We start from the raw sequence: 13,325 nt of genomic DNA on the forward strand, positions 1-13,325 counted from the left end.
AGATCTGAGACGGCCATGGCATATCGTGAAATATCAGCAAGTAAAGCAGTCTACACCACTGAATCTTCTGCTAAACGTGCCCCAACAATTACCCCTGTTTCAAAGTCACTGAGATCTCTTCTAGCAATGGTAGCCAACATAATAGGAAACTGGGTACACTCAGAATTGTTATACATGGACCTAAGCATGATGGGATGTTAATTCCACACCCATACTTTATATCCCTCATTTACTCAAATGTTTCCTTTTTTGGGCATTTACTTGTAGATGCCAGGTTAATAGGACAAGCCAAAGATCTCCTATGTGTATATGTAAATGTATACAGTATATGTGTGAATGTGGGCATGCCCGTGTGTGTCTGTTTGGACACAGTCCCAGGATCGCCTTGCCAGTTGAAAAGTGTGTATCTCACAGGATGGGGTATTCATTATTTAACCAGGTTACGTAATACATAGCTGCTGTCATATTCTAAACACAGCATTGGTATGGAGCTCTTTAATGTCGTATAACACACAACTCCAACTCCCCAAACACACTTCTATGTTATAACAATTACACGCCATGGGAGTCAACAACGTTCTGTATAGCCTCCTGTTATCTAAGTCTATTAGATGGAAGACTCCAGACTGCCAAGAGGTTTGGACCTTTAAGTCACAGGGTTGCTGGTTCAAACCCCATGCACTCCTGAAATTCCCTCTGAGGCTAGAACACTCGGGAACAAATCCAAGGCTGCGTTTAGAGTATGAGGTCAAAATGAAGACTCAGTCACTTTGTGGTCCACTCAAGAACAGCACTAGACCCAGTGATGCTGCTCACTTTGAGGACTGTGTTTTTATTTGTTTTGAACATGAATAATACATTCCTGTTTATTTCTATTGTTCCGTTTTCTGTTTGTCTTCTCGTTGCAGTTAGTTCCCTGGCTCTATAGATTGATGCAAAAGTTGTGTGGTGTCTCAGCACGAAACACAGAAACGAAACATCTTTGTGTGTGAGTATGTGTGTGTGATTCCAAGAACATATTCAAGGGCAGGAACAAAGGAAAAGGACAATACAGAACCTTCAATCTCTATGGGTAACACAAACACACGCTCAAACGTGCTCACACATGTATACGTGTTGTCCTTTCAGAGAAGGAGCGTCCTTCATTGTCGTTCTTGTGTGTGAGTTTGTGTGTGTATATGTACGTTTGTGCATGCTTGCATATGTTCATTCCTGTTGTCCTTCTCCAGTCCTTGAAGGTGTTCTCCAGAGTAGGCGATAAGGCTCAGGTCTGCTGGGGTTTCTAAATAAATTCTCTTTGATTAAAGCAAATAACCCTGTTACCATGGTTATCAAGGGGAAGTGCTGCTTGGGGGTCCACTGTGACACACTTAAATGTCACTCCACATTACCGTGGAAACTAATGGGGGATAGAATAAGGTCTGGGAGCCTGGGACTGCCCCCTACATACACATATGCAAGTACGCAGGAAGAGCATCAACTTATGAATTCTGAATATAGACTGAATATAGACCTCAACCTCTGAATTCCAATATAGATCGATCTCAATCTAGATTATTTGCATCTGTCTGTGCAATTGAATATACATCCTAATTCAAAGCAATGCAGGTATATCCTTTCTTAGACTTACTTGCCAATTCTATGGGAAACCCACATAATATTACCCAACCTCAGGTCAGGTCTTAAAGTAGCTGGTGTAACATCATTTTTTACCAGAGCGTCTTATAAAGGCTGGTGCCTCGGGGCTCTGTAAGGCAGTTGTGAAAGGAACACTTTGGTTTATGTTGTTGTATTTCACACAAACACAAGTGTGAGTGCACACACACACACACATTTCTGCTGTTGTGTTGTGCTGTGTAGTCAGTCACGCTGTATTGTGTTATCTTCCTCTGAGCATCTCTCAGGAAAGTATTGGGTTTGTTCAGCAGTTTTAAAGCCTGACTGCTTGTCATTAGCCTAGTAGCCTGTTGGTTAGAGAGTTAGAGAGTTGGACTAGTAACCGGAAGGTTGCAAGTTCAAACCCCTGAGCTGACAAGGTACAAATCTGTAGTTCTGCTCCTGAACAGGCAGTTAACCCACTGTTCCTAGGCCATCATTGAAAATAAGAATTTGTTCTTAACTGACTTGCCTAGTTCAATAAAGGTAAAATATATATTTTTTAAAAAAATCAGTCAGAGATGTGTTCACCACAGTGTTATGTCATACAGTGCTCCTTTGCTCTACTGACAAGGCAGGCAGGTATTGTTAGTGTATAGGGGAAGAGGAGTACCTGGGCTTGAACCAGCAACCCTGTGGTTATAGGGTAAACACATTATCACCTCTGTCATAAAGGTCCAGACCTCTTTGCAGAGGTTAAAGTACACTACTGGATGGACCACTATAGCATCTAGTGGATAGCCAGGGGCACACTCCAACACTCAGATATCATTTACAAACAAAGCATTTGTTTTTCGTGAGTCCGTCAGATCAGAGGCAGTAGGGATGTCCAGGGATGTTCTCTGTTTCGTGAGTCCGCCAGATCAGAGGCAGTAGGGATGTCCAGGGATGTTCTCTGTTTCGTGAGTCTGCCAGATCAGAGGCAGTAGGGATGACCAGGGATGTTCTTTGTTTCGTGAGTCCGCCAGATCAGAGGCAGTAGTGATGAGCAGGGATGTTCTCTTGATAAGTGTGTGAATTGGACCATTTTCCTGTCAAAATGTAACAGGTACTTTTGGGTGTCAGGGAAAATCTTTGGAGTAGAAGTACATTATTTTCTTTAGAAATGTAGTGAAGTAAAAGTAAGGCATCCCAAAAAATATCAATTGTAAAGTACAGATACTACCAAAAACTACTTAAGTAGTACTTTAAAGTATTTTTACTTAAGTACTTTACACCACTGCTTGTGGGGACCTAAAATCCCCAAAAGTTCCCACAAAGATAGTAAAACAAGGAAAATTCTCCCTCGTGGGCGCATTCCCCCTTAAAATAGCCTTTGTCCATGAGGACATGAGGACATGAGGACAAAGGCCTTTTTGAGCTTAGGTTTTAGATTTAGGGTTACAATTAGGGTTAGGGTTAAACATGGGGTAAGTGTGTTAGTGGTTGGGTTTAGGGTTAGAAGTTTAGGTTAGGGTTAAACATGGGGTAAGTGTGTTAGTGGTTGGGTTTAGGGTTAGAAGTTTAGGTTAGGGTTAGAGGTTAAGGTTAGCGCTATGGTAAAGGTTTAGGTGTTAGGGAAAATAGGATTTTGAATGGAAATGAATGTTAGGTCCCCACTGGGATAGAAGAACATAACGTGTGTGTGTGAGTGTGTACATGAGCAATATGTTTTCAGTGCAGTGAATTCATTAATGATGAACCCTGTAATTGCTAGCTGCTGAGAATGATTAATCCAAAGAATTCAGTGAGTTTTGATAACTGATGTTTGATTACATTTACTACTGAGACAGCAGCTCTCCCACTGGGCACAAACTGGTTGAATCAACGTTGTTTCAACGTAACATCATAGATTTCACCTGGATTAACCTGGTCACTATGTAATGGAAATAACAGGTGTTCTCAGTGTTTTGTATACTCAGTGTATATATGTTCTCAATAATGTAATAGTCTTGTTTAATACCCACTATATTTTTGGGAACATTTATAAATTGTACGACTGTCTTTAGTTTTTCATGAGTGGAGCTACTACCATATAGATGTAGGAATCTATTTGAACAAACCTAACACAATGGTCAATCTAAGTGCTGGGCAGAAGTGCTCTAGGTTCAGGGGTGTGTCAGAAATGTTGTTGCTATTTTCACAAGCACAATTATCAGCACAGTTGCTGGCGTTGGCGTGAAAGGCCTGGGTCTTGAAGAATAAACAAGTTGTGGGTGTGTCGAGGCGTGGCCCCTCACTGGCCAATCAGAACGAGCTCCATGGTTGAATATGCGGTTGCTTCAAGTTGTGTATTTACGGTATTTTATGTATTGCCTTGGAATCAACTCCAATTCCAATGTAAGTTTATTATAGTTTGACACATTAACAAAATGTAGATCTATCCCGTCTTTGCAAAATATGTTCACTTGAAACTGATTGCAGTCCACGTTGTTCTTAGTAATTGCATGGCTTCAATGTGGAAATACCTTTGTATATATAATGTATGTGGACACCTCTTAAAATTAGTAGAATTGGCTATTTCAGCCACACCTGTTGCTGACAGGTGTATAAAATTGAGCACACCGCCATGCAATCTCCATAGACAAACATTGGCAGTGAAATGGCCTTACTGGAGAGCTCAGTGACTTTTAATGTGCCACCGTCATAGGATGCCACCTTTCCAGCAAGTCAGTTTGTGGGATGTATGCCTTGCTAGAGCTACCACTGTCAACTGTAAGTGCTGTTATTGAGAAGTGGAAACGTATAGGAGCAGCAATGGCTCAGCCATGAAGTGGTAGACCACACAAGCTCACAGAACGGAACCGCCGAGTCCTGAAGCGCGTTGCAACACTTACTATTGGAAGCAAAGTCAGCAGCTTAATGAAATGGGTTTCCATGGCTGAGCAGCCGCACACAAGCCTAAGATCCTCATGTGCAATGCCAAGCATCGGCTGGAGGGGTGTAAAGCTTGCAGCCATTGGACTCTGGAGCATCGTTCTCTGGAGTTATGAATCACGTTTCACCATCTGGCAGTCCAACGGACGAATCTGGGTTTGGCGGATGCCCTGCCTGGAGAAAACTACCTCCCCGAATGCATAGTGCCAGTTGGGAAGTTTAGTGGAAGAGAAATAATGGTCTGGGGATGTTGTTCATGGTTCGGGCCCCTTAGTTCCAGTGAAGGGAAATCTTTTAGTGGAAACATTTACTGGAAAGCCTTCCCAGAAGAGTGGAAGCTGTTATAGCACCAAAGGGGGGACCAACTCCACATTAATGCCCATGATATTGGAATGAGATGTTTGACGAACAGGTGTCCACATACTTTTGGTCATGTAGTGTATATATACTCAACAAAAACATAAACATGTCAAGTGTTGGTCCCATGTTTCATGAGCTGAAATAAAAGATTCCAGAAATGTTCCATACACACAAAAATCTTATTTCTAAAAAATGTTGTGCACAGATTTGTTTACATCCCTGTTAGTGAAAATTTCTCCTTTACCAAGATAATCCATCCACTTGACAGGTGTAGCATATCAAGAAGCTGATTAAACAGTGTGATCATTACACAGGTGCACCTTGTGTTGGAGACAATAAAAGGCCACTCTAAACTGTGCAGTTTTGTCACACAACACAATGCCACAGATGTCTCGTCGTTTTAGAGACCATGTGTAACCATGCCAGCTGCAGACCCGTGTAGACCTCCACATCCAGCTTCTTTACCTCCAGGATCGTCTGAGACCAGCTGATGAATTTGAGGAGTATTTCTGTCTGTAATAAAGCCCTTTTTGGGGGAAAAACTCATTGTAAATGGCAGGGCCTGGCTCTCCAGTGGGTGGGCCTGGCTCCCTATACCCTGGCAGGCCCACCCATGGCTGTGCCCCTGCCCAGTCATGTGAAATCCATAGATTAGGGCCTAATTTATTCATTTCATTTGACTGATTTTCTTATATGAACTGTAACCCAGTGAAATCGTTTAAATGGTTGTATGTTGTGTTTATGTTTTTATTCAGTAAATACATAGCATTCACACTGATATAGGGGCTAGGTCTACTGTAAATTGCATTATGGCTGAGCAAGGACATGTCAAACGTTGTCAATAATAAACGAGATTAAATTAATTATTGATAAGGCCTAAAAAGAGAGTGAATAATTCTAATCAAATTCTAAACACAACGATCCAATATAAAGAGAAAGGGAGGATGTCCACTCACCGTTATACTGCTCCAAAATAGAATGTTTGGTATACATTTTCAAACCATCTTACAGATCGCATTCACACTTCTCTAAAACTTGCATTGCATGCGCGCCACGGATGTTCTCACCAAGCCAGGACAGTTAATCATTCAAATACGTTTTTTTGTTAATTAAATTAAATGAAAAATAAACAGTTGTTACAGGAAAATATCTTCTAAATACGAGGTTCACCTGTATTCGCCGAGGTTCTCATCTTTCCATTTCTCGTTTGATGATGGGCATGGACACATGTAGCCTACATCATGGAGGGGGTTTTACGCACGTCCAAAGTATGGCTAAAATAACGTAGGCCTACCTACAATACATAGGTAAAAAGGGAATGTCAGCTCACTGTTTTGCTCCTCTCCAACTTAGATTTTAAAACTGAACGCTTTGGTGAGTAAGATTTATTTCCAAGCGGTCTCACGAGCCAAACACTGTATCAATGGTCTTGACCAGTTGATCTCATTGGGCTATACAAAAAAATACAGCCTTCATTGAGAGGAGGATATGCCTGGTTTTTAATCAAATAAAGCGAAATGGGGAAAAACATTACTGTTTTATGTTTCTAAATATGAAGTATAAAGGCACGAAAAGCACATATTGTTCCATATCTAGAACCCTTTCGTTCCAGGTAAAAGCATTTTGGGTTTCCACGTAGAACCCTTATTACAGAAGGTTCTACATGGAACCAAAAATAGTTATTCTATGGGGACAGCTGACTAACCTTTTTGGAACACCTTTTTCTAAAAGTGCATGAGTTTCCGCTATCAAAATTCATGACTTAATTAACCAACTGCGTTTGGTTGGTCTCAAATATCCCTATCAGCGCTGCCTGAAATTAGCACTTTGGATCACGTTTTTAAGGACACGACTCAGATATTTCCACCCTCCCATCTGAGCGCAAGCGAGCTGATATAAGCAGTGGTGTAAAGAACTTAAGAACAAATACTTTAAAGTACTACTTAAGTCGTTTTTTCAGGTATCTGTACTTTACTATTTATATTTTTGACAACATTTACTTTTACTTCCTAAGAAAATAATGTACTTTACACTCCATACATTTTCCCTCACACCCATTTTGAATGCTTAACAGGAAAGGAAAATGGTCAAATTCACGCATTTATCAAGAAAACGCCCCCAGTCATGCTTACTGCCTCTGATCTGGTGGACTCCCTAAACACAAATGCTTAGTTTGAGTGTTCCCCTAGCAATCTGAAAATTTAAAAAACAAGAAAACCGTGCCATCTGCTTTGCTTCATATAAGGAATTTGAAATTATTTTTTTATTTTACTTTTATATTTTAGCAAATACATCTACATTTGATACTTATGGATATTTAAAACCACATACTTTTAGACTATTACTCAAGTAGTATTTTACTGGGTTACTTACATTTTTACTTGAGTAATTTTCTATTAGTATCTTTACTTTTACTCAATTATGACAATTGGGTACTTTTTTCAACACTGGATATAAAACGGATAAATTGAAGAATCTGGCGTTAATGCTGTAAAATGCCAGTTGCGCCAGTTTTTACATGACAAAATTGCGTTTGACACATTTAGCATCGCTTTAACGCCAGCCGTATTGTCGCTGCAAAATAATCCTGCAGAAACAGAATTTGAACATTTAGATCATATGTTGCTTGATCGGTGGTTAGGTTATTAGCTGGACAAAATTAGACTACATGTAAAGTGCATTACTGTTAAATTAATTGCGTGTTAGAGCGGATTGTCAGCATATCACAAAGCTTATCTGCATTTCCTGCGTACAAGAACATTCTCAGCAACCCTTTAACCCTATTTCATAACCACATGTTGTTTCTGTTGTTCTCACCTCCACCGTCATAAAATGCAGAATCTTCAGACTACTCAATTTGAAACACCCATTTGTTATTCCATCATCATGATTTTATCTGTGTTTCTTTGCCACATCTGCTAGCTCAGCTCTGGCACTTCAGTCCCCCAGCAACTCAGAGCAAACCAGATTATATCATTGCCAGTGTACACCTATGTGTTTTTTTGTGTGATTTATAGTGAAACATGTGCAGGTTGATGTGTATTGTCATGAATGCTGCCCTGCAGGCAGAACTAATCGATGTATGCCAGATGGGCCAGCTGCAAAGTCAAAAGTGGCTTTATTGTAGGAATTATGAGGCATGTGATTCCAGGTCATCTCAAATGTCATCTGTGAGAGTCTGATTCATAACATTATTATTATGGTTTGGAGCAGAATAAAGATTACTATCACCCATGGCTGATGTCATGAAGATCTTCAGGGCATTCCATTTTACTGGGCTCTTAGTTGTCAGGGAGAGAGAGAGAGCAAAGAGAGAGAGAAGAGAGTGCAAAGAGAGAAAGAGAGAGAGAGAGAGCAAAGAGAGAGAGAGAGAGCAGAGAGAGCAAATGGAGAGAGCAAAGAGCAAAGAGAGAGAGAGAGAGAGCAGAGAGAGCAGAGGGAGAGAGAGAGAGAGAGAGAGACAGTGAGTCTTGCCAGTCCTCTAATTTAATATAATGGGCAGGGCTAATACTGTCATACTCTTTGTAGATCACCATTAATATCAATAGAACATATACACTGAGTACATTAAGTACACCTGCTCTTTCCATGACATATATTGACCAGGTAAATCCAGGTGAATCCAGGAATCTATGGTCCCTTATTGGTGTCACTTGTTAAATCCACTTCAATCAGTGTAGATGCAGGGAAGGAGACAGGTTAAAGGAGTATTTTTAAGTATTGAGACAATTGAGACATGGATTGTGTATGTGTGCCATTCAGAGGGTGAATGGGAAACACAACATTTTGAAGTGCCTTTGAACTGGGTATTATAGTAGGTGCCAGGGCCATGTGTTAAGAACTGCAATGCTGCTGTTTTTTCTTTTCACACTCAACAGTTTCATGTGTGTATCAAGAATGGTCCTCCACCCAAAGGACATTCAGCCAACTTGACACAACTGTGGGGAGCATTGGAGTCAACCTGGGCCAGCATCCCAGTGGAACACTTGTTCTTATCTCTTACTTTTTTAGGTATATTCTTAAAACATCATTGTTGGTTAATGGCTTGCTTGTAAGTAAGCATATCACTGTAAGGTCTACCTGTTGTATTCGGTGCATGTGGCAAATAACATTTGATTTGATACATCCTTGTATGTGACACTGTTCAATCCACAATTGTCACAGCAACCCTTACACTGCCTGTCACGTCTACTCCCGCTCCTCCCCTCCGGCGTTCAACGTCACTGGTTTACTAACCACCGGCCCTGGGATTAATCATTACACACACCTGGCATTCATCATTACACACACCTGGCATCAAGCCTTACACTGCCTGTCACGTCTACTTCCGCTCCTCCCCTCCGGCGTTCAACGTCACCGGTCTACTAACCACCGGTCCTGGGATTAATCATTACACACACTTGGCATCAAGCCTTACGCGCACCTGCACATCATCATGAAACTCACCTGGACTCCATCACCTTCCTGATTACCTCCCATATATCTGTCACTCCCTTTGGTTCTTTCCTCAGTCTGCATTTTTCCTGGGTTTATGCGTAGACGCTACTGTTATGGTGTCTCGTTTCATGTTTGTTGTTTAATTAAACGTTGCACCTGCTTCTCGACTCAGCGTCTCCGTTACACTGCCATCCTTCTTAATGGTCACTGCAGGTGATGCTCACATGGGCGGTGGGTCTTCTTAAGGATTGCCTGGTAAACCTGAGGGGAGATGCATCAGTTGTACTGCATGATTGGCTCTGCATCCCCTGTCTATATCCAATGTTTGACCTGGTCTGTGTAGCCAAAAGTGTTGTCTGTATTGGAGAACATGTCCGAGCAACTGAATTAACTGACTCCTCTGTTGGTTCATTAAGTGCTCAAAGTCCACATCCACAGAGACCGGAAGATACTGGACTTGACTGTACATAAGACTGGTTGGGTCTGCCTCTTCATGGGCTGACAGATGAACATGCAACTCAATTTCTTGTTCTTCAAACACTGCAAAGTCTGGGGGCACAATCTCTGCAGGCCTGCTTATCTCAACCACTCTGGCTCGTGGATGCAAGTGTACACTAGGTAACACATATTATATTCAGTGCTGACTTTTCCCAGACATTTGCAATCATGGTAAACACTGCACGTCGGCTCAAGTGTAGATTACCTGAAAAATGTTTTTTATAGTGCGCTGCTCTATAAGGCGCATTAGATTGAGTCCAATTGTCTTTCTCTGAAAACCATGATTGTATTCAAGATGTTTTCTCGATCTTCTCCCTCATTGAATCTACAATAGAGACACCACTGACCCCCCCCCCTCCCCGAATAAAAGATCCGCGTCAGAAGACCACACTGTCATTGCCCACATAGCTCCTCCATTATGTGTCTGTCTCTCAGTGCTGTACGTGGGTGCTGTGATGTCTGTCTCCTACGTGGGCTGCCATTATGTTTCTGTTTCCTTGTCATAGTGAATTGTCCCTATTGGGGTGGTGCAACTGTAGGAGCCTGATGAGCCATCATGGGGCTTGTATGACTTCTGCTACCTGGGAGATATACTGTCTCAGTGGCTCTTTAAGCAGTGTTAAGGTCATTTGTTGAACAGTTAGAGCAGAGAATCATCTGAGTCTCATTTGTGCTTCTCTCTTGCGTACAACCTTTTTTGCCTGCTGTTTTCTGTTATTCTCCTTCTCTAAAGGGGGTAGAGTGTTCATTTCCTCAAAACACACACACCACAATGCAGGCTACATAAATGAGATTCCTAACATTCCAACAGTGGCACGGCTCCTATACAAAAGTTATCGACTGGCGTCGCCATGTGAGAGGTATATAGTAGTTATGTCTGCTACAGACCATTACAGTCATAGTTATAGCTGCCTGTAATATATACAGTGGACAGTAGCTGTTCAGGTATGGACCACTTAAGTTATAGTTATAGCCGCCACCCCTGCCACACACACACACACACACACACACACACACACACACACACACACACACACACACACACACACACACACTGTGGTACCATAACCATATCAGGATACAAGCAGTGCTCTGTGTTGTACGTAACTTCACCACATTCTTCAGTAAGTGTGTCAGGCTGGGGATGAAGGATTCTGAATGTGTGTGTTTGGAGGATGTTGGAGTAAAATCATATCAAATAAAATTTTATTTGTCACATGCGCCGAATACAACAGTGAAATGCTTACTTACAAGCCCTTATGCAACAATGCAGTTCAATAAAAATAAAAATAAACATTTTTTATTTTTATTTCAACTTTATTTAACCAGGTAGGCTAGTATAGAACAAGTTCTCATTTACAACTGCGACCTGGCCAAGATAAAGCAAAGCATTAGGACACAAACAACAACACAGATTTACACGTGGAATAAACAAAACATACAGTCAATAACACAATAGAAGAAATTCTATATACAGTGTGTGCAAATCAGGTAAGATAAGGGAGGTAAGGCATTAAATAGGCCATGGTGGCAAAATAATTACAATTTAGCAATTAAACACTGGAGTGATAGATGTGCAGAAGATGAATGTGCAAGTAGAGATACTGGGGTGCAAAGGAGAATAAATAAATAACAGTATGGGGATGAGGTAGTTGGATGAGCTATTTACAGATGGCCTATGTACAGGTGCAGTGATTTGTGAGCTGCTCTGACAGCTGGTGCTTAAAGTTAGTGAGGGTGATATGAGTCTCCAGCTTCAGTGATTTTTGCAATTCGTTCCAGTCATTGGTAGCAGAGAACTGGAAGGAAAGGCGACCAATGGAGGAATTGGCTTTGGGGGTAACCAGTGAAATGTACCTGCTGGAGTGCGTGCTACGGGTGGGTGCTGCTATTGTGACCAGTGAGCTAATAAGATAAGGCAGGGCTTTACCTAGCAAAGACTTCTAGATTACCTGGAGCCAGTGGGTTTGGCAATGAATATGAAGCGAGGGCCAACCAACAAGGGCATACAGGTCGCAGTGGTGGGTAGTATATGGGGCTTTGGTGACAAAATGGATGGCACTGTGATAGACTGTATCCAATTTGCTGAGTAGAGTGTTGGAGGCTATTTTGTAAATGACATCGCCGAAGTCAAGGATCGGTAGGATAGTCAGTTTTACGAGGGTATGTTTGGCAGCATGAGTGAAAGATGCTTTGTTGCGAAATAGGAAGCCGATTCTAGATTAAATTTTGTATTGGAGATGCTTAATGTGAGTCTGGAAGGAGAGTTTATAGTCTAACCAGACACCTAGGTATTTGTAGATGTCTACATATTCTAAGTCAGAACCGTCCAGAGTAGTGATGCTGGACGGGCGGGCAGGTGTTGGTAGCGATGTGCTGGTAGCGAAATTGATTTAAGAAAGTTAAAAAAGTATCACAATAAAATAACATTAACGAGGCTGTATACAGTGAGGACAGGGGGTGGGGGGGCAATGCAAACAGTCCGGTGTGGCCATTTGATGAATTGTTCAGCAGTCTTATGGCTTGGGGGTAGAAGCTGCTAAGGAGTCTTTTGGACCTAGACTTGGCACTCTGGTAGCGCTTGCCGTGACTGGAGTCACAAGGCACCCGGCATTATTACTGCATTACACACCTCACTGCACAGAACACATGCACACGCATACGCACACACACTACATTGGGATTTTTTCAGTACAGGTGCATCAAAGCTGGGACAGAGAGAATGAAAAACAGCTTCTATCTCAAGGCCATCAGATTATTAAACAGCCACCACTAACACAGAGAGGCGGCTGCCTACCTGCAGTCTTGATATCATTGGCCACTTTAATAAATGGAGCACTAGTCACTTTAATAATGCCACTTTAAGAATGTTTACATATCTCGCATTACTCATGTCAAATGTATATAATGTATATTGTATCCTTCACTATCTATTTTTTACTACCTATTGCATCTTAGCCGCTCTGTCACTGCTCATCCATACATTTTATACTTATATATTCTTATCCCATTCCTTTACTAGATTGTGTGTATTAGGTTTTGTTGTGGAATTTGTTAGATATTACCTGTTAGATACTGCTGCACTGTCAGATCTAGAAGCATAAGCATTTCGCTACACTCGCAATAACATCTGCATGTGATACACCATGTGTATGTGACCAATAAAATTTGAAGTAAAGATTTGTCACAAGAATTTTAAATCCCAATGATAATAACTAACAATCAATAGCTTTGACCAATCCCCGAGGTTTGTAAGACCATGGGTATAATAATAATTAGGCAAAGACTCAGCTTATGCAAAAGGTTAGTACAGTTTATTCATGAGAACGTTCTAAAGTCAAGAATGCAAACACAGTCTTTATAACACATTCAAACAAGTTCAAATCTTAAGCTGCGCCTTGCTCAGACAGTCTGTGTTTTCCCACTACACAGACACATTGTTTAGTCTGCAACATGTTTCATAATTTTCTGCAAGCCAAACAGTTTCTCCCCTCCACGGCTGGAGACAGAATGTCCAT

Source organism: Oncorhynchus clarkii, chromosome 5, assembly GCF_045791955.1.
Source record: "Oncorhynchus clarkii lewisi isolate Uvic-CL-2024 chromosome 5, UVic_Ocla_1.0, whole genome shotgun sequence".
NCBI classification, from domain to species: Eukaryota; Metazoa; Chordata; class Actinopteri; order Salmoniformes; family Salmonidae; genus Oncorhynchus; species Oncorhynchus clarkii.